Raw genomic sequence first — 22,550 nt, 5'->3', positions numbered from 1 at the left:
AAATCCTATGGGCTTTTGGTGTATCATGGGTGAAAAGTGGTGCTTTAATAGATGGATACAATGGATATTACATGGATAATTACATAAACATTGGATACAAAATGTTACGTAAACAGTGGATATTACATACTTTTCAAAACAGCTTATGGTTTGAAATATAACATTCATTTTTCTTTAAAAAGACAGTTTATAAACTTTGGAAATGTGGAAAAAAAATTCATAGCAGGCTGGTGCAAGTATTTTCAGCATGCTGTAATATCACGTCCTGGCATTTGATGCCCTTTCTTAATCCCCTCATTATTTTCTCTCTCATCTATATTTCTCACTCTCCTTTCAAAGTCAGTTTCCCTTATGTTTTATCTTCCTAACTCATTCCTTCCTTAGCCTTGCCCATACCTCAGCCTGTCCTAGACCCCCAGGTGTTATAACCATTGCTCAGCCCTGTGATGGTTCTGACAGAAAGAGCCGATGCTAGTGGATTGTGACATCCAGCTAAAAGATCCTTAGACTCCCTCACCCATGCAAATGGATATGTCAGAATTGCCCTAAAACTCATTAGGTTACAATGAAGTATTATAGACAGAAGACACACAGATGGAATGTTCTTGCTAATAAAAGCAAATGTCCAATAGTCATTTTATTCTTAAGAAGATTAACTGTTGGTGTGGATTTTTAAGGCATTTACTATACTAAATAATGCAAACAGTGGTGATATAAACTTCACCCTATTATAGATATACATCTAAAAAGCCAAATGTTTTCAGTGAGGGTTTTTCTTGGGTTCTTTTCTCCCTTGGACTTCATGGATCTTTGGATTTCTCCATGATCTTAATTGCAGTCTATACTAAAATTTGGATCAACCTGCATCCGTGCCGATATTGATGTGAAAATGCCATGTAAATAGCTTTACAGCTTTTCTCCATATTTTTAATAGCTGCAGACTTTGGTTACAGCCAAACAGATTTGCTTATATTCATTGAAGCCCCAAGTCACCGAAACGCTAGCTGCCCAGATGGAAGAAAGTGCTGCCACTGGTTTCATCTCTCTCTGTCTCTGTCTCTCCAAACGTACACACACACGGGGCTTCTTTCCACTTAAGCTGGGCATTCTTAGGAAAAGGCACTCTTTCCCCACTCTTGGCCTCACTTTCTCTCTCTGTAAAATGAAGAAGACTAAATGAACTCTAAGACCCTTTCCTGCTCTAACATTCTTTGTTTCAAAGTCTATGAATAACCGTGACACTAATATCCACATTGCTACTGCTCTTTTAAAATGACCTATACTCTGGGAAAAGGAGTTTGATGAATGTTGTAAAAATCACTTCCTGGAAATGAGATGAGCCATTTTCATAATGAATATGATTTCACGCACCTAGCTTTTAAAGAAGCAATTTGCTTGCCGGGTTGCTAAATTGAAGATTATCATTGTGATAAGGAAATTAATGGTTAACATTTATGGCCATTTACGAAATATACTCCACATTGATCAGTTCTCAAGCATAGCCTAGAGGATTCCGTTAAAGGGTTAGATTTCTGTTGTACGGATGAATATCCTAAAGGTGAAGTACAAGTGAATTGAAATATAGGCTATAGCTGATGTATTTAAATTTAAATTTGAATTTGTCATATGTCAGAATATAATGAGCACACCATAAAGCTAGCTGCAAATGTTTCATTTACTTTTAAAGAGTGATGTGAAAATTATGTTTCTGAACAAAAAGGGTTTATTTGAATGGTTAGTGACACTCACCTCCTTAAAATAAAGCACGTCTAAAAATATGTTTATCTTTCTGAGCCCAAACCAATGAAAAGCCATGCTTATTTACTTTCTCCATCAAGTAGGACCCATAGTTTTATAATCAGACCAAGATTAATGGTAGGAGTATCTCTAACCAAGATATTAAACTATTGATTTGGGAAGACATGTCATGCTTCTGATTTTATTTTCAAAATATCTCTGAGCATAAGCACCGTTAAACAAACAAAATGCAAGGAAATGTGGGTTGTGCTAAGTTATGTCCTCCTCAGACCTCCATTCATCACAGAAACTGGAAAGCATAGAAGGCTCCAGACAATGGAAAGGAGAATCGCCACGATGGTGGGTGGCTCTCACTTTGTGGTCTTCAAAGGGCATTACTGCCTGGGAAGGAAAACGCACTGTTAAATGAGTGTGTCTCATGAGTCTGAAGTGACACAATAGATGCCTTTCTTATAAGTCATAATATTGCTCTTGACTTTTAAAATATAATGCCTATATGAGCATTTTGAAAATGCATCTTTATATTGTGGGAGTTGTGCTTGTGGGTAAATTCTGATGTATGTAATGTCTCTGGACTGAGTTTTGAAGGATTTAGAAAGCCTTTTTTATATTTATTCATCTTCTTCCTTCTTTTTCTCCTTCCTCTCTTACATTATCAGATATTAAATATTGCAAGAGAAACAAAAATGCATAAAATATGACTTGATTGCTTAAAAGAAAGATTAAAAGAAGAGATGAAAGATAAAAGGAAAAGAAGTGTAGAAATAAATTGATCCAGGTGTGAACTAAAATTGCAGACCATGGTATTCTACACATCTTCCAAGGATATGACCACAAAATTGTCTCCAAGAGGCCTGGCAGCCACTAGGAAAAGAGATAATCTATATGCTGTAAAGGCCACAATGTCCATGAAGCACAAATGCATCAATTATACAATGGATGTATAATTGTTCTTGGTAGAGAGGCCAGAAAGTTTTCCCAGGCATCCACATAAACAGTAATACCAGTAGTATAATGACTAAGGTCTCTAACACTATATGTAACAATGAGTTTCATTGGGCTATTGCTTAACATGACCCTTAATAGAGGTGAATGGTGTAGTATCATACCAAAGCATAATTTGGGAAAAGCCATTCTGCTGGAGGACCGTGTGATTAAATCTATGTACCTAACTCTCTGCTGACACACCTGAATCCAGGGATGTATTGGAAGAGTTGGATGGGTCACGTCTACTCTTAGCAATTCTCCCCTTTAAGGAGCTATTCAACTCAACTTTTGAGAGAGATTGAGTGGCAGGGAGCTGGGATTGTTCTCCCTGGTGAACTGTTAGAGCTCTGCTGCTTTGTGTTGCAGTTGAACTTACGTAGAAGCAGACCTACATGTTTTTACAGACAGCAGAGCTGGGAATAAGGTAAACATCCTTTTCTTGAAACTTGAGGAATGACGAGATAAAGGCTCAGTTGAAGTAAGTTATAAAACAAAAGATAATAGTAATAGTAAAGATTAATTGAAGACTATTTTTGGGCATTGTTCAAAGTACTTTATATGCATGATCTCATTTAATTGTCACATCGACCAATATTATACCCATTTTCCATTTAGGGAGACTGAAGATCAGAGAAGTTAAGAAATTTGCCTAACATCATACAACCAGAGAGTGATGAAGCCAGAATTTAAAACCAGCTGGTATCCCTGCAGATTCCACATTTTTAACCACCATAGTGTTGTTACCTCCTCGTGAGAGAGCTTTTCTCATTACCCCAAAATATATCTGAGCAAGGAGCATAAGGCCACTAGATAGCGAAGCATTTCATAAAGAGGACTCAGCTCTGATGCTGACCTTGGATTACCCAAGCTGAACAACGTGGGCACTCCCAAAGACCTAACTCCACTTTGGCCTGGCAGGCATGGGAAAGAGATCTGCACTTAAAATCAGGTGACCTGGATTTGAGTCCTTCTGATGCAACCTTGAGTAAATTTCTCCTCCTGTTTGGCTCAGTTTCCCCAATGGTACAATGAGGGTTTTGAACTAGAATGTGGGAGGTCTTAACCAGGGCAGCATAGTAATATCACCTGGGAAACTTCCAAAGCACATTGTTTAGGCCCTGTCCCAAACATGCTGAGCAGCCGCTCTGGTCTAGGTGCTATGGAGGGTATAGAGTTACATTTTTCAAGACCAGCCTCTCCTTTACAAAGGCCTTTTAGGCTTGATGCATTAAGAAACAATTCTGCCTATGTAGGGGCTTTCGCTGTGCTAAAAGCTAGAAGTGTGTGTCTGAATCTAGCTACATCTATTAAAGCAGCAATACTGCCACTCTTTCATGGTGAAGGTCACTTGAAAAGGGGCCATGGGGAAAAGCTGAGGATCAGTGGCCAAACCAAATCTATAAGGCCCAGGACAGGCTGCTGAAGTGAGCAAATGCCTGGCACTGACTCCTGGAGTGAGCAAAGCGTGAACAGCAGCAGGCAGTTTGCAAGCAGATCTAGCCCTGTTAGGAATCCCAGTAGAGCTGTGAGGAATAAGGGCAAGGCCACTGACTTTGCTGTCACCTGCATTCGCTTGAAATCCCAGATTTGTGATTTACCAGCTGTGTCATCTTAGGCAAATTTATTTGACTTCCCTGAGCTCCGATTTCTGCAGTTGGAATATGGAGACAAACAGTACCGTACTCATGGCATTTTATTCCAGTTTTTTGTGCTGTTTTTTCGTTAAAATTTATTGTGTCCTTTCTACTTGCCAGGTCGTGTTCCAAGTGCTTTACATGTGTTATTTCATTTCATATTTACCAATCCCCAAAGAACATGTTGCAGTTACCCAGCTAGTAAGCAGTTGGCTGGGATCCAGTGAGTCTGATTCCAGAGGCCACTCTCCGACTCTGAAAGAAGGTGGATGCTCCAGGATTACTTGTTCCCCTCTCCCTTCTTTCTACTTAGCATGGACAACAGCTCCAAAAGGACAGAAGCTACTAAATTGCTTCTTTACAAGCTAAGTCCATTAAATCCTCTCCATTATGAAAATGGCTTCTCTAGTTCCAGAAAGTGCTTTTTACAAGATTCATTAAACTCCCTTTCCCTGTGTACATGTCATTTTATGAGAGCAGCAGAAATATAGCTGTTAGTGCCATGAGTTTTCATAGACTCATAGAATAACAGTTAGAGCTGTGAAGGCCCTGAGGCATCATTTAGTCTATTCCTCTCATTTTATGCATGGGGAAACTGAGGCTCGGAGTGCGTAAGTGAATTAACCATGAAAACCCACCAAGCTTATGACTTAATCAGAAAAAAAGCCCAGGTTCTCTGACTCCTAAGTCAGTGCTCTTTCTACTTTATCACTTACTAACGTCAGCCAGCAAGATTGCAAGCAAGTACCAGTGGTGATTCATTCATTCATCCGGTTAAGAGATGTTTATTGAGTACTTACCGTGTGCCACACACTGTGCAAAGTCCTGGGATGAGAAAAAATAAGCAGGAGATTGTGCTTGGCTCAGGCAATACATCATCACTCTTACTGGAAAAGGTGGGAGGGAGGGGCAGAGCAAGGGGAACCCTGTAAGTCAATAGTTCTTGACTTTGGCTACACACTAGAATTACCTCAGAATCTCTTAAAAATGCCTAGGGACCCACCCCAGACAAATTGAATAAGAATCTCTGCAGTAGGCCCTGGGCACTGTGGTGCCCCGGGTGATTGTAATGGGCCCCTAAAGTTGGTAACCACTGTTCTAAGTGCATATTCTTCTAACAGTAGTCTCGTAGAGTATAGAAAGGATAGTTCTCATGAAAACACTAAGGCTTCGCAGGTAATTGCTGTTGCGGTTTAAAGAAAGCCTGGCTGGAGAGGCAATGGCTCCAGGAACAACTGAAATATATTCAACTGGAGCTCATAGCTTAGCACACTCATCAGTGGGTCAAGGCACACTGCATAATATTAGGTACTTTCTCATTCCTTATACTGAGAGATTTTTTTAAATTTATGAATCACCTATTGGGTGCTAAGCACTATACTCGGCACTTTCACAAATATGAGTGCATTGAACCCTTACATCACCGTGAGGTAGGGGCTATTATTATGCCGGTTTTCCAGTTGAGGAAACTGAGACTCAAGGAGATGAACTTGCTCAAGGTCACAGAAGAAGTGGCAGAACCAAGATTTAAACATATGCCTCTGACTCCAAGACCCTTTTCCACCATATCATGTTGGAAAGGAGAAGCCCTTTTATGACATAAATAGGTCATGAAATTTTATGAAATAATTTTATGAAATTATTAGGCCGTGTGTAATTTAAATTGTACCGTCAGTATGCTGATCAATAACATGTTAAACGGATATCTTCCCACCCTGATTCTGGTCTCTCTCATCTTCCCTGCCGGCTTCCAGTATGTCTTCCTGCCATATCAGCCAAAGGTGCTGTCATGAAAGGTAGAAAAAAGAAAGACTCTTGCCATTCAACTCTTTCTCTTCCAGGAGGTATGAACAAGTCCTCACTTATGACTTTGTAATCACTTCTTGTAATGAGTTTTGCCAGAGAACAGGCACAAAGAATTGTGTCTTATTCTTGGCACATATTCTCAGCATGCCTTTTAATGACTCCTGTGGAACCAGTTCCATGCATGCTGTGTTTCTGTCTATACTGAACACTAGCAAGCACAAACAAACAGTTCTCTACAATGGCTTGAAATTAGCAAGACAATGTTGAACACATTTCTATTCTTATGTTGCTGAAAACTAAAATATGTATTTACTTTCTTCTTAAGTAACCAAAAACTTCAAACTACACTGTTCCTGTCTGTTTGGGCTGCATTTAAGATTTAAAGGAAAGCACACCACTTGACGTGCTATGTGCTATGTACATACGATGTAGCCTTGAGCCCTGGCCTGCAAGTATTTTCACCTCCTTTTTGGAGGTGGTAGGAAGAATGGTGAAAGTGTGTTTGTTTCATCTCTTGGCAGCCCATTCCCATGTCCAATGCGCTCATGCTCATGAAAAGTCTCTGCATTGAGAAGCCAGCAGAGGGTGTCAGAAGAAATAAAAGGCAAACCAAATTTAATCTTGGGATTTTTATGGGTACTGCAAGGGAAAAGTAAATGTCACAATGCTGCCTGCAAGATGCTACTACTTGCATGCCAGCTTCCCTTTCCAGTGTGACTTATCAGCAAAGTTTCGTAGCCACTGAATGAGAAGGTTTTTAGAATAAAAGCCTGCTCACATACACAGTGGCTCCCAAGACATTCACACCCAAATGGAAACAGATCCAATCTTGCAATATCCGTAATTTATAATGCACTGTTGACTTTTGGGAGTGGGGGCATATGTGAGGTCAGCCGTATCCCCCAAAGTCCTTCATGCTTAGGTGGGGTAGGGTGGGTGGAATATAATCATAATCCTAAAAAAAATTCATTAGAACAAACAACCACGATTGTTTCATGCTAGGCCCTAGCAGAAGGAGGAGGTCTCCATGCTCGGGTTGCCAGGGCAAATGAGATAGTCAGCTTGATCTTCCAAAGCCCCACTAAAGCCCGAGCACGTAAGGAATCATTAGTGTCTCAAAAAATAATCTTGAGTTTCCTCTCACTTTCCTACTGACTGTTCAGGCCTAGTTTTAATATTCTGTTCACGGATTTCAAACATCATCATAGAGCATGTGGGCTTTTATAACCGTTGCATTGATACAAGTGCTTTTAAAAAGTGCTCGGTAAGACCATAACAAGGGCACTATGCAGGTTGCCAAAAAGACTTCCCAGAAAACTGAAAATATGGTGCATTTTTTCCAGACTCATACAGTAGCTGTGCTCTGTGACTGTCCTGAAGCACTGTGTCACTATGGTGCCACCTTCACATACTCTGGGTAAATATCTGGGCTGCCGAAGGCTTTCAGGGAGAAGCTGCTCTCAGGCACTTGCGGGAGAACAACTCTGTGTCTCCTGTAAAATGATCTCTCCCTTGGTCGTCGGTCTCCCTAAGCAAGTTGAAAATAGGAACAGCACACGCGCTGTGCTAGCCAGAGCCCTCTGGCTCTTGCGTATCGGGCCCACTGGCGCTCCGAGCGGCACATGGTGCTTGCTGCTGCTCCTGCTCCCAGCAGTGCAGTGGCTTGGGCTTTGGCTCTGCCAAAATATTTCTTGGGCTTAAAAGGCTGCCAAGCCAGGGCTGAGTGCCATAGTAAGGGAGGAAAGAAATGAACCAATGAAGGGAATTTCTCTTCTCTTTTCTCAGAACCCCATACTAAAAATAAAACAGGACACTATGAACTACTAGGAATACAAACCAGCACAGGGGGAAACCACCTCCCCAAACATGCACACACACACACTCCCTCATAGGGTATTTGTGAACATGGCATAAATTAATATGGGCAGAGCACTTCAAATATTGTGTACCACAAATTAAGCGCTATATAATTGTTACTATAGTTACTTATATTTAGAGGGGCCTACATCCATGTTGGAGCAGTCAAAGGGATAAAACTCACCGAGTTGCTCAAGATATTTGCTTCAGTCAAGTCTAGGCAAGAATGGATCAAGTTGTTGTAAGAGGACTTACCTTTGCACATTAAAGTCAATACGGAAAGAGAAATGAAAGAAATAATGGTAGCAATTAGGATCATGCCAAGCATAAAAAACAAAGAGAAGGAATTCTAAAGATCCTAAGCAGAATCCCAGAGAAAAGTAGGTATCAGTTGACCAAATAAGATCACCTGACAGACTTCAGAAAACCTTTTCAGAACCGCACCTCCCCCCCTCCCCACTCCCTGCCAGTGACAGGAGTCTTGTGAGCAGCCATGTGATTGCAGAGGTGAAATCTTCCCAGGCTTATAGAAACCAAATGCTGAAATCATTTTCCTATCTGCTTGCCTTCTACTGGCTGTCTGAACCCCCTCCCCCGCTCATTCCTTAGCGTGGTGGTCAAGCTGTCTGTGTTTATTTCACACAACTCAGACTGAACCTTCCCTGTTCGACATCTGGGTTCAGAAGGGGCTGTCTATAGCTGTGATTTGTGAATGGCCGTATCCACCAGGGTGCTTCTCACACATAAGCCTAATTCATCGCCCTATTCAATTTTCTCTTCAAGTTATCACGCTTGAGACATATTTAGAATCCTGGAACGTGAGAGCCGGAAGGGGCCTTTGAGATCAACTGGTCCAACCTCCTCATTTTACACTCACGAGTGATAACTGCATTCCAATTTGTCACCAACATTGCTTCTGGCACGATTAGGGCTTCTAACACTGGGAAAATTGGAAATCTTCCTCTTCCCCACATTCTCAGAAAGGCCAAGGTCACAGCCATCCCTCCCCCAGCCAGCCTCACACACAGTTTTCACTGTTTCCTTTCTGCTGCTGTGTGAGGCAGCTTATAAAGCAACAGCCCTTTGTTGCTGAGGGAAGAACAAAACCCTGGCCTCCCAGCAGTGGAGAGATTTATAAGAGCTCAAGCAAGGTCAAAAGGGTAAATTACCCTGTGACTTGTATGTAATCAGCATCTTTCTAGTGTTCTACAGGATGAGGCTGATTACAGGGAAGGCAAAGGTGGAGAGAAAGAGCATAAATAATCACAGAAAATGAAGCTTGAACAGGTTATGGTCCTCATCTGTTTTTTGGTCTTTACACAGCATTCTGCTAAATATTTTTGGAAGAGCATTTAGGAAGAACAAACGTTAAAGATTCTGGATTTATTTTAAAGTAGGAATAGGAAATAACTAGATATTGTGTGAGATTTTCTTTACTTTTAGTCAAGAAAGAATATGCCCATAAATTGGAGGAAATGATCCAGAATTGAGAGCCGTAATTATTGAGGAGTCACTTCCACTTGGATGAAGCAATGGAGGCTTCATGGAGGAAGTACAACTTTCACATTTCTTTCCCCTCTTCCTGTTTCATTCTTTGTTGTTTCCTTTTACAGATGACTGAGACAATGTAGTTGCCTTTACGTAAAATTAAGATAAGCATATCTTTACTGCTGTTTCTCGCTCTCTCTCATACATCCAAGCACAGAAACCTCAAGTGCCTTTGCATCCTGGGAACTTTTGGTCCCTAGTTAACCTCCCCTTGGCACTCAGTGCATCGCACTGCAGGTGCTCTCTAGGACACAGTAAGATCCATGAGGGCAGAAGCCTGGTCTGGGTTATTTGCCACTGTGCGCCCAGCACAGAGGAAGTGCCCAATCAATTGAATGAATGAATGATTTTGGCAGCTCTCTCTCCAGTTCTTGAGGAGCTATGTGGCTGTGATTTCAAATGAAACTGGGAAGAATGTATTCCCAGGCAGTGTTTCCCCATACCTTCTTGACCTTTATAAAGGTCATTGCCCATCTCCCTCATCCATGCTGGATTCCAGTACCTAGCATGGTATGGCACTTGAATATTGGTATAATGGCATAATGAATACATTATAGAAATCATTTAGTCAAGCAACCATAGCAGAGCTGGAGGTTTTAGGATGGCCCCTTTCAGTATAAAATACAAAAGCCCTTTTAAGTAACAAAATTGAGAAAGAATCAAATGCAAGTAATAAGTCAATTACAATTCTCTGCTTGAATGCTTTCCAACTGTTGCTGTGTGTAAGATGTGACTGACATCCAAATTACATTGACCTTCCACCTAAAACTAATCCCAATTTTACATTAAATTCACATGTTACAGAGTTCCCATATTTTATAAAGAATTTATATGCCCAAACAATCACCACGTACATGTCCATACTAAAGAATAGATACCATTTAATGTTCATGATATGGAGAAACTGGTAGCACATTCATTAATTAGGGCATTTATAGATATTTCTGTTGGAGTTACAACCATTTATTTGAAGCAAGTCATTTACAAAAGCCTTCAGTGCATATTAAGAAGAGAAAATAGCTATGCTTCTCATAGATACTTTGGAATTCCACACAAACGGGCATATGGGCTTAGTAAATGTTTTTTTATGTCCAGACTTTATTAATTATACAAAGCTTTAGTTAGATATATGTGAACGTCTCATATAATATGAACATGCAAGATGCTAGAAGGATTTGACCCCTGCATTGTTCTTATTTTGCAAACATAACTAATAACATGTCCTCCAATTCCTTACCTCCTCTTCTCGTTAGGACTTCCATACCACTAGTTTCAGCTGCTCCAGCTCCTCTTTTGACTTCCAAATTGTTTTTCCCACCTCTAGTTTCTCCCTACCCTAGTCTATTATTCAAGGCATCAAAGTGAGTTTTCTAAATACAGATTTGACCACGTTACTACCCTGCTCAACTACCCTGTTAAACCCATAATGCCTCTAGTCTCCTTAGCATGACGTTCAAGGCCCTTTGTGATTGGACTCAGCCTACCTCATCAGCCTCATCCTTGCCATTCTGCCATTACACCCTATCCTGCAGCTGGTTACACCAGATGTCTCACCATGACCAAAACATGTTACGCACTCGCACAGGTCTGTGTACTTGAATCTGCTGTTCCCTTCCCCACCTTCCCCAGCCAACACAATTCTACTCACCCCTCTAGGTCCAGCCCTAGTGTAACTTATGCTAGGTCTTTCTGCCCAGTTAGTGGCCACCTCCTCTCTGTTCTCCACGCACTCCATGTATCCTTCCATCAGGGCATTTACAACTCTGCATTAGCATTTTTTTTGTGCATGACTTTCCGTACAACTTGATTGTGAACTCCTGGAGGATTAGAGACGGAGTTTTTCCCAGTGTTTAATAAATGTTTATTACGTGAATGAATGAATGAGTTAATTATTTTCCCCTACTATGGACATTAGTCAGCATTCAAAACAGTCCTTTTCCATTTGGGAATCTCTTTACTTCAATATAGTATAATGAGGCCTCTTAAGTTTACCAGAGGTCTGGGAAAAGAAAATATAATAAATGGGAAAGTATTTTGAAGTAGGCATGTGTGGGCATTAGCTTAAACCTTTTAAAGACAGAAGTTACACTCTGGAGAACACTGTGAACGAGAATGTTGGAAAAACGGTTTGTTGCATAATAGCTAGGAGTAAAAAGTTCTTTTCTTTAACCCTGGGAAACAGCAAGGTGATAATCCATATTTCAATCCCCTCCCCCTACCTGGTCTTGCCAGTGTTTACCATACCAAGAAAACCATCGTGTTCCTTCATGCAGACTTCTGGTCTCCAAAAAGTGAAAAGGAAATATTTTCATGTTCTTGATTTTCATAATTTTATGAAGATCAAGTGAGATTTAAAAATATACTAGCATGATTTTAAAAATAAATTGCTTAGGTAAAAAGTATTTGCTCAGTTTACAGAACTTTGGATATTTCTTCATCCAAAATGTAATTCACAACAACTAGAAGGACCCACAACTAAGATATATACAACTATGTGCCAGGGGGATTTGGGGAGATAAAGCAGAAAAAAAACAAAAAAAGATTGGCAACAGTTGTTAGCTCAGGTGCCAATCTTTTTAAAAAAAGTATGTAATTCACAGGCTTACTCTAGCATAATTCGAATCATGGCACAATTTCTGTAGTAAGCTATACAATTGTGCATTTTTAGATCAAAAGAGGTCTTAGGATCATTTTTGTCCAATGTAGATGATAGATTTGGGGAGACTTCAGTGTCATTGTTACTTATAAAAAACAAAAGTCATTGGCGAGCCCAGTGGTGTAGTGGTTAAGTTTGCACACTCTGCTTTGGTGCATGGGGTTTGTGGGTTTGGATCCCGGGCATGGGCCTACACATTGCTCAACAAACCATGCTGTGGCGGCGTCACACATACAAAATAGAGGAAGACTAGCATAGATATTAGCTCAGGGCCAATCTTCCTCAAAAACAAGTAAATAAAAAATAAATGTAAAGAATTCGTGATTTGTCTATTTAAGAATTAAGCCAGAGACCTATGTACTTATTTACAAATTATGTTTAAGGTTTATTTCTATAATCTTTACTTGGTTTGATTGCTTATAACAATCATAAATGGAATTCAGTAGCGCTAAGGTTATTAGGATAAAACAAAGCAAAGCAAATAATGCCAGAAGTTTTCTAAGTCACAAACTAGCTTTCTACTGTGATTCGGCAACTACTAGCAGTTGCAGAGCAAAGGTTTCTGAATCTATAGCCATCTGACCAGTGCCAGAGCTCAAGGAGAGAGGCTTCTGTTGCCTGAATCCACACTTCCATGCTTGAGGAAGCAAGGCAGCCAGCCCAGCAGCGGAGCCTGCCTCTCCTCGCTCAGGGCTCAGGGCCTCTGCACCACTTGGCACTATTGGGATTTTGTCAGCCTAAGGAATCAATGGGCTATGTGCTGAGTTCTTTTCTTTTATTTTTTTTTTAAAGAAAGAATGTAAGCCCTGAGCTTTGAGCCCAGCATACAGTCTGAACTTCCTAAGTCACACCAGTGCCCACACAGCCCTTCAATAACTGATGCGTTTTCAGGTCAGAAAGACCAAACACATCAATCAAAGACGCTGTTGTCCCTATGGCTCATTCATTTGCATTCTAAGTAAGACCCATGGTTTGTGGGTCAGATGTAAACAAAAGACGATATGTGGCCCAACATCTCAGGCTTCCGAATGCTGCGAAGGCAGCTGTGAGGTTTGCCTATGAGCTCCTCCTATGTGCCTGACAAATGCTTCATGGAAATCTTTGCATGGGCGTCGAGGTGTTTTGCTTGTACAATGCTGTCATGATGTGACCTTTCTCATTTACTATTTAAAGAGTTTTGCTGTGAATAACTGTGAAAATTTATCTGAGTGCCATTTAATGGAAATCCTCAAAGGCTTATGAAACAATTTCCTTTACAATGAAGCAATAGAATGTAATTGAAATATCCTGATCCTGTGAATCAGGCTTTCATCATATCCACCCCTGCTCTAACTTAGTGCCAACTTTTCCAAGTTCCTTTCCCCTCAAAATGCTTTTGTTCCTGTATGTTCTTAAATGGAGAAAATGCTGTCCCTTCTTTTTCCTTTCTTCTTAAGGCTGTTCTGATGAATGAAACCTGGGTCCATTGGAAGTTATTCTTGTGGTCACAGCTTAGATGACAGAAAGTTAAATGGAAATTTAAAAAGTACACTATTTCTTTCCTACAAAGCTTACCCAAATCACACAAAGCTTTTTTTTTTTTTTACCTGCCCTACAAAGACCAAATTGCTCTTCTCACATTGCAAAATCGTTCCCCTTCTCTCACCGGCTATACACCACACCGTTGAGATAACAACAGGCTGTGCACAGAACAGAAACACTGCATCCCCCCGCTGTGGCTGCTTCAGCACTGGATGCTTTTATTTTTCTTCAACACACACACATTCTGAATTAGCTAAAAGGTTGTGTAAAATGTAAATAAAATGTGTTTGAAAGAAGAAGTATCTACAATGGAATGGGAGACGCGTATCCAGAAAAACGAGAGGTTGCATGACCTTCATAAAGTAGTAGTCTGCCTCAGGCCAGAGGAATTTGGGGTAAATTAATTGAGTCACTGGTGTCATAGACCCATGACTGGTTACATCATTCGTGAGTCCCAGTGCAAAGTGAAAGTGTAGGGTCCCTTGTTCCAATGTTATTAATAATTTCAAGAACCATCAGGGCAGCAGAACATTAAATCAAGTGTGGGACACTTCTAAGCTTGAGTCCTTGTGCAACTGTACAGGTTGCATGCCCATAAAGTCGGCCCTGCACAGATTGAAGACCCAGCTGGCCTATGTGAATCTTGGGTAAGCCTGAGATTCCTCCCCAGGTAGCCTCAGGTTTCTCCTCTCATAACCGAACTCCTTCAAGGTTCTCTCCCTTCCCTTCAGAATCCATGAAGAAAAAAGTCCTTTTTTTCTTTACCCATTTTGCTCTACGCTTTTTCCTTAGAGAATATGAATATTATTAAACTAATAATATGCTGCTGATAAAAGATGGATGTGTTAGTAAATATGGCTCTTTAAAAGATCAATCTGTCCTCTCAGCTTATGGATAGTCTGTGGTTGAACCTGAGAGCAGGATCTCCTGCCTTCATCTCTCCGTTTCCCTAATCAGGAGGGCTCTCTTCCTTAATCCGGAATCAGCTCCCTGGGCCCCAGTCTCCTCTCTGCCCAAATGCTCAGATCCCTCTGCCGGACAACCCATTGCTATTCTGTTTATCCAGTGAGACCCAGTGTTGGAGTGGAGTGAATTTAAAGTCAGAATGGTTTCAAATTACACCTTCGCCACTTTCTATTTTGCTTAACGAATATATTTTATTTTGCAAGTACAGATCTTTCTCCACCTAAACGATGGGGTTACAGCCCGATAAACCCATCGTAAACTGAAAATATCATGTCGAAAATGCATTCAATACACCTAACCTACGGAGCATCATGGCTCAGCCTAGCCTACCTTAAACATGCTCGGAACATTTGCATTAGCCTATGGTTGGGAAAAATCATCTAACACAAAGTCTATTTTATAATAAAAGGTTGAATATCTCATGTGCTTTATTGAATACTGTACTGAGAGTGAAAAGCAGAATGGTTGTCTGGGTCCAGAATGGTGGTAGGTGGATCGATTGTTTACTACAAGGGCTGACTGGGGGCTGCGGCTCTCTGCCCATGCCCAGCATCATGAGAGAGGATCGTATGGCACATTGCTAGCCTGGGAAAACAGCAAAATTCAAAATTCAAAGAACATACTGTTTCAACTGAATGAGTATCGCTTTTGCACCATCCCTTTCGTAAAGTCGGAAAATTCTAAGTTGAACCAGGGTAAGTTGGGGACTATCTGTATGTATGTAGAGATGCTCAAGGAAAATACTCAAATGGTAATTACAGGGATTAACATTAGAAAAGCCATGTGAACTACTTTATAAGGACCTATACAAATGTTAACAGTTCTACCATGTTTACTTTGCTTGAAGAAACTTCCATTATTTTTGGAATTGAGTCCAAATTTCTTACTCTGGCTTTCACAGGCAACAAAAGGTAAATCAAACCAGTTGTTCCATGCTGTTCACTGTTCTTGACATGCTGATTTCTGTCTCTACATTTTCAAGCTTGCTGGTTCCCCAAGCCTTTCCCCAATTCAAGGCTCTTTTTGTGTCCTGCCTCCTCCAAGCAGACTTCTCAGGTAATGTCCGTCTAGTCTACATTGATCTTTTTCTTTTCTGACCCTGACCTCTCATATCCCTTTCAAGGACAAATAGCTCTTCTTCCCAACTTGGTTATAAATTCCCTGAGGGAAGGAGCAATGTCTTATTTTAAGTGTATGTGTTATGTCTGCTCAACATATGAGAGGTCCTTGACACACAAACAGAGGCTAGTGAATTTTCCAATTTCCCCCAGTCTCACCCTACTGCTGGGCACATGCTGGGCCTTCAGGAGCACTTGTGGATTTGTTTTAGATGTGCACAGCATCTGCTCGAGTGTTCAGCACACAATGAGCACTCCATAAATTGTATTTTTAGAGACAATCTGTTACCACATAAGGACTACCAGAAATTACTCATACTCTCTGTGTAAATGGATTTATACAATTATAATGTTTAGGAGCTGGAATAAGGATCAGGGAAAGAAAATCGTGAGACTGTTTTTTAAGCTGAAAGGAACAATAGACCTTCTAGTCCAAATGTTTTCACTGTTATGTCACAGAACAGGTGTGAGGTTTGTTGAAAATAATTTGTTATTAATGATAGTTAATGTGTCAAGTTTGCAAATGATTTACTATTTTTATGAATTAAGCAGCTTCCAGGTTTTCCCAGTAAAAAGCTCATTTTAGTCAATTGCTTTCTTGAGTAGGAAGGCTAAGTCTGACTACTGTCTTTTTCAGATGAGGAAACTGAGCCTCAGAGATGAGAAGGAACTGGTCCAATGTCACATGATGAGTTAGCATAGACAGGAAGGCTAAATCCTAGGGCTCCTTGTCCTCTGCTGAATGGTCCTCCTGCTTTCCTCAGAGCCTCCTCAGTCAACAAATCAGAAGGAATCAGTGACACTGAAGACCAAAACAACACAGAACCCAGTAAAATCCAAAGTCTTGCTCACATTGGAAAATATTTGTCTCCTGGTCAGGGATCAAGGCTTGAGGAAGAGTTCTCTTGGAGAAGAAAGACAAGAGGATTTTGTGAAACTCCTGTTTGCTGGCCCTCTGTTATAAATCATTTGAGAAAGTATATATTTACACCTCTCCTCCTAAGAGTTTACCTTGCCTTTGTACAAATATCCATCTTGGATATTAGATTTTGCTCTAGAGTGAAACTCAGAAAGTCAAATTGAAAACCAACAAATTGCATCAACACAGGCAGAGCATCCCCCCATTTTATTCTGCAAGATCAGATTAATTGCTTATTTTTGAAATTTCAGAACATTTGAACTGTTTGCATAGTATAAATGAACAACTTTCTGATGAATTTGCACAAAACGAAATCTGAATAAACGCAGTTTAAAACTAATGAGATTCCTTCAACAAGCCCCTGTCTCAAATTACCCAGATTATTGCTTAAAATGTGTTTGCTTTCCAGACATCAGTTTAGTAAATAAAATATATTTTGTTCCAAAATTTCAAGTTAACCATTTGAAATGTAATCATACTCTAAGTCTGCAGTATCTCAATGGCATCCTATTTATTTATTTTTTAAGATGACGGCTTGGACAAGGATAACTTACATTAACTTTTTCGTAACCTTCTGTTACATGACAGAAGGAAACACACAGCAAAGTGTAGCTGGATTTTCATTTCATTCACTAATGTTTTTAATAAGCCCCTCAGAAATCTCTGGAAAGCAGAAGTTTTTGAATGGATGTTTTTTCCTCTTTTCCACTCTTGCAAAGATCGTGTCAGCTGAATATGACAAGATTGAGGGCTTTATTTCTTTCCTTATTTCCAGTTAAAATCTTTCTGACCAGATAGAGACACAGTGGCCCAGCAATAAGACTATGGCTGAATTTTATGATCAGGAAGAGGCCAGACACCACTTTGTCAGCTAAGAGCTTTGCTCACTGGAATGAATCATTAAATTTCTGAAGCTCGACTGAGTTGTCCAAGGGTCCATCAGTTTCCCTGATGATAAGGAACTTGGCAGTATTGGCTAAAAGGCTCGGAGATGAACAACTAAATGGGAAAACTGCTCTATGCCCTGAAATGTGATAATGTGACCTTCCTAGACAGATTCCTAGTTTAACTTTCATAATTATCACACAGAATAATTAAACTCATCAACTCCATAGACAGCCCCTGTGCAAAACAGCTAAATGAAAAACCCCAACACCTTCCCTGCCCCTCCACCAAAAACAGCAGTAGGATATTGTGATTTACACAGAAGATAAGTGGTTTAAACTTTTTTTAAGTCAAGTTTAGGAAGAGAAATTAACCCAAGACAAATGGTGCATTTGAATCCTGTCAAAATAAAGTCAGAGCAAGGGCGTGTCCAAATTATACAACTGAACGGAGAAGGGAGTACGGGATTTTCAGACTTGAATCACCTGGATAATTGTCTCAATGCCGTATTTATTTTGTGTGTAGCAACCACTTGTAAAATAGCCTAGAATCATAGAATACTAAAGTTGAATATGTCCACTGAGCTCATCCAGTCCAACACTATTCCCAGATGGGGAAACTGAGACCTAATGAGAGCTATGATTTGTCCTCACAGCTTTATAGTTGCACGAAGATCAGAACCTCAGATGCTAGGACCCTTCATTATGAAATACCACCTGTAAGTTCTTATTTTGTATAAATTGGACTTAGGAGACAACCATGTTCTAACAGAAATATGACTTTAATATGGTCTTGAACCCAAAGAATTTCTCTCCTATCTGGAAGACATAAGAAACAAACAAATCAAATACACAGAGCCATAGGAAGAAGTAAATAATAAGCTCTGGAAGAATTCATCATTCAAGTTTGTCAGGGAGTGCATTTGCTATCAACTCAGAATCTCCGAATTCCAAAAACCAATAACAAAGGAAATCTCACAGCTCAGCAGCAAAGCTACTTTTGACTCTGGAATGAGATCGTTGTGTTCACAGTGGGCCTGCCTGCATGTACTAAACTTTGGAGCTTGGCTGTGTTACCATAACTTCTCTGCCATCCTCATGCAGTATATCCTCGTCTCTGTGTGTGTCTTTTTGTGTGTGTGTGTGTGTGTGTGTGTGTGTGTGTGTTTCTCATCAGTTCTGAAAAAGTTCCAACTAAAGATTTAAGACTTCCTGGAACAGCTAAGAATCCATTGTAATAATGTTTTGAACTTTGAGCCCCAGTTTTCAACTCTTTCGTTTATGTTCAGAGCCAGAGTCTTAGTCATTCTTTCACTGCTTCATGAAGGAAATATTTATTGGAGAGTTATTATGTTCCAAAACACTAGGTCAGGGGTTTAATGTTGTGAAGGTGAAAGGGGCTTGAGAAGTGAGGGACTTGGCCAAGGATTACCCAGAATAGACTCCGTTCACCTATCCTGTCTGCCCAAGAGTCACTTTGTGAGCTGGAAAGTACCTTACATTTCATATCGTAGCCAACATTCTGTCAAGATCAAATATGTGCAAAAATGCAAGGTAACTGGATCTGACAGATAATTAGCTCAAAGGTTCCTTTTTAAGGTAATGTTGATAGCAAACATAAAATAATATTTGAAAATCAAATTAATGAAAATGATGTATAACTAATTACAAAGCAGGTGCCCAGGGAAACATGGAGCAGGTGCATTTCCAGCTCCATTCAGGAATGGCAACATCTATTTTGATGGTCTTTTTCCAGCATCAATAGACACATACGACTTGCTGTTTTACATTACGTATGTTCAGAATGTACATTGCTTTCATTCCCATTCCATTCCAACTAATCTTTTTAAAAGATCAGATAATCTAGTTACTAAGCACCAACTCTTATTCTTCAACAAAACACTTTAAAATAAGACTATTCCAATTGTTTCAGTACACTGTGAAGGCTACACGAATAAAGTGAATACAGTGAGCATATAGCAAAATAATAATCTCAAGAGAGGATGATTTGTTTGAAGTCGTCAAGTCCACCACAGGAATCTCAAATTCTTTGTTATGTTATATGTTTGTGAATGGAGCATACCTCCAAGATATTTTCTGATGTTCAACCAAATGCAAATAACCCAAGAAGTCATTTTGCTAGAATATCACCACAATTACAGCAGCAAATGCGTCTTTCTGCCTCTCTCATTTGTTTTAACTCTAGTCTTTGGGAATAAAGTGATAGAGTCTCCATTAATGAATTCATAATTTCTATTCCTTCACTTTGCATGTCAATCTGTCTCTTATTTTATAAAATATAAATTAGTTCATTTACAGTATTGGAAAGAATTTTATAATGAAAAACAGTTGGCTGTGTGTGTGTGTTCGGGGCGGGGGGGGGGGGAGTGGGAAATCAGTAGACTGTCTTTCAATTCCTAGAGAGAAATCTTTATTTGAATTGTTTTTGTTCTTTTTACTTTTAATATTTTAAATCTGATACTAATGGACATTCATGGAAAAGTATTAATATGTTTTGAAAAGCTCATTGTACCCTTCATATGTAAATTATGACCATATAAAGAATAGAAGAACTTAATTTGTAAACATTAGAACAGCATATATCAAGGCAGAGAGGACGGTTCCAGCAATACTTTGTCATTAATTCCTCTTAAGATTCTAAAGAATTTTTCTACCTAATTCAAATGTTCATTTTTAGTGAATATTTATTTATTAACTGAAAGCTAACGATAGCATAAAATAACTGTGTAAACAGTTTATCCAATAAAACACAGTATCATTTGATCACATTTCCAATATTTCATTTTGCCTATTAACAGCCCAAAATATGACATTCATTCTTTGAAACAATGTCACTATTTGGCACAGAAGTCTATTTACACGAGAGCTTGTTTCATTTGCCATTTATTCCAGTAACTTGAGAACAATTATTTGCAACTAAATCTAACAGTATTTGTACAAGTGTTTTCAAGCTAAAATACTGCTAAAAAATTCTAACACACATGCAATTCAGTATGTTTACATAATAACATATTTCTTATAAAACCTGTGACTCTAAGCACTTTATAGGATGTGACTCCAGGAGTCACCCTATCTTCTAATGAAACATGGCCACATGTGAGAGAGGAGACGCTGCTAAGCAGAAGAGTCCTATGCTGAATTGGGTTGAAATGGGTTGGCTGCTCGGGCTGTTCAGGAATGCTGCTGCGCCATCATAGAATCGCTTGATAGCTCAACTCACACAAAACTGCAGCAGGTTTTCAAGTATAAGCCCTTAGCAACCAAGAAACTGGTAGCACAAGCGGCACACTGGCAAAACCCACTCTGATTATGCAGGTGGGCTCTGTTTTAAGCAAAGTCGGTATTGAAAATCCAAACATACAAAACAGAGAGATTAGAGAGCGATTACTTGTATTATAAAATGGTTTTCTGCTTTATAAAAGGATTCACAAGTTTCATCTAAATGGCAGCTCCCCTAATGCATTTAAAATACAATTTGATTTACAAAACTTCAATTGACACGCGACTTTTTGCACAACCATTGTGAGAAGCAAAGTAAACCTATATACAGTACTTAATTTTCTCTCTCAGGATTTAGGTTAGTGTCTTATTGTATCGGTAAAAGACACTTAAGCCAAAATGTTATCTTTTAAGCCACTGAAATATAAAGTAAATATTGCCTCTAAAATATTGATATTCCATAAAATTGAAGTACATTGTGAATTTGTATTTACAATTTTTGGACTCATCTTTACAATGTAGATCTTTAGATAGCCCAAGTATATAGCTATCTTCAGGCCATAATATTGGGCCCTATTCTGCAGAAACTTGTTTTATTTTATTTTTGTGGGTTTTTTTCCTTTTTAGCTGTGTAACTCTAAAGAGATGTTGTAGTTACATTGTAGCTAGTCTGTTGATGATACATCAGTTTTATACTTCATTGTACAGAATCACCTTTACAAACCCAACTTCCTGCATTTCCTGACTGTTCCCACCATTTACTCTGGGTGATTGTCACTCAGATAAGGTCCTCCTTTATTAGCACTATGCTCACTGTGGAGGGTGGGGGGAGGAGAGAGGCAGAGATCCTGTCTATTCTATCTCTGTGTCCCCTCGGCACACAGAATAGAGCCTGGCACCTAGGAAGCAAGCACTCAATAAATATTTATTGAATAAATGAATGAATGAAGAAATGATTGGATTGGGAGGATTGTCTGGAAGGCTTTCTTCACTCTAGCATCCAATCCAGTACGTTTCTGGAAGGTGTACAATTAAAATGAATTTCCAGAGTCTGAAAAATCACAGAACCTCTCGGTTGTTCCTTATACACTTTTTGTAAAATCCATGAAATATTGAGCCCTTGATGACATGCAAATATTTAGAGAAATTAAATCAGCTTAGGAGTTAGAGGACAAAGCAGAGGATATTGAAGGGTCATTTCCTTACTCACCAACTGCTGGAGTAAACTAAAAAGGCACACAGGTTGACCAAATTTGAGAACCAAATTAGACTCTTGGCAATTGTGTCCAGACTGAGAAGTGGTATTTTTGAGTGTTTCAATACAAATTTAGCCACAGGTATATTCAGAAACAGTGAAAGTAACTAATTAAGAGCTTGAATCGAAGGGAGTTACCATTTGCCATTTGTAGGGCCAGACATATAGATCTGTTCCAGGCAGGGCCAGGGGAGATCGCATTCTGTTGGCTGGAACCATTTCGCTGTGCTGATGCTCATACCCATTACAAGCTGCATGTGAAATAAAAGGAAATAGCAAAATCCAGCTGTAGGAGATAAAATTAAAAATCCTAAAATAAAATATGTTTGAAAGCACTTGAGTGGATAAAGCAAAACAATGTAGTCAGTGGGCATGCTAATAAGTTAATAAACTCAGTGTTT

Source organism: Equus asinus, chromosome X (assembly GCF_041296235.1).
Source record: "Equus asinus isolate D_3611 breed Donkey chromosome X, EquAss-T2T_v2, whole genome shotgun sequence".
Lineage (NCBI taxonomy): Eukaryota > Metazoa > Chordata > Mammalia > Perissodactyla > Equidae > Equus > Equus asinus.
The sequence above is the reverse complement of the archived record's forward strand: the minus strand, read 5'-3'. Positions refer to the sequence as shown.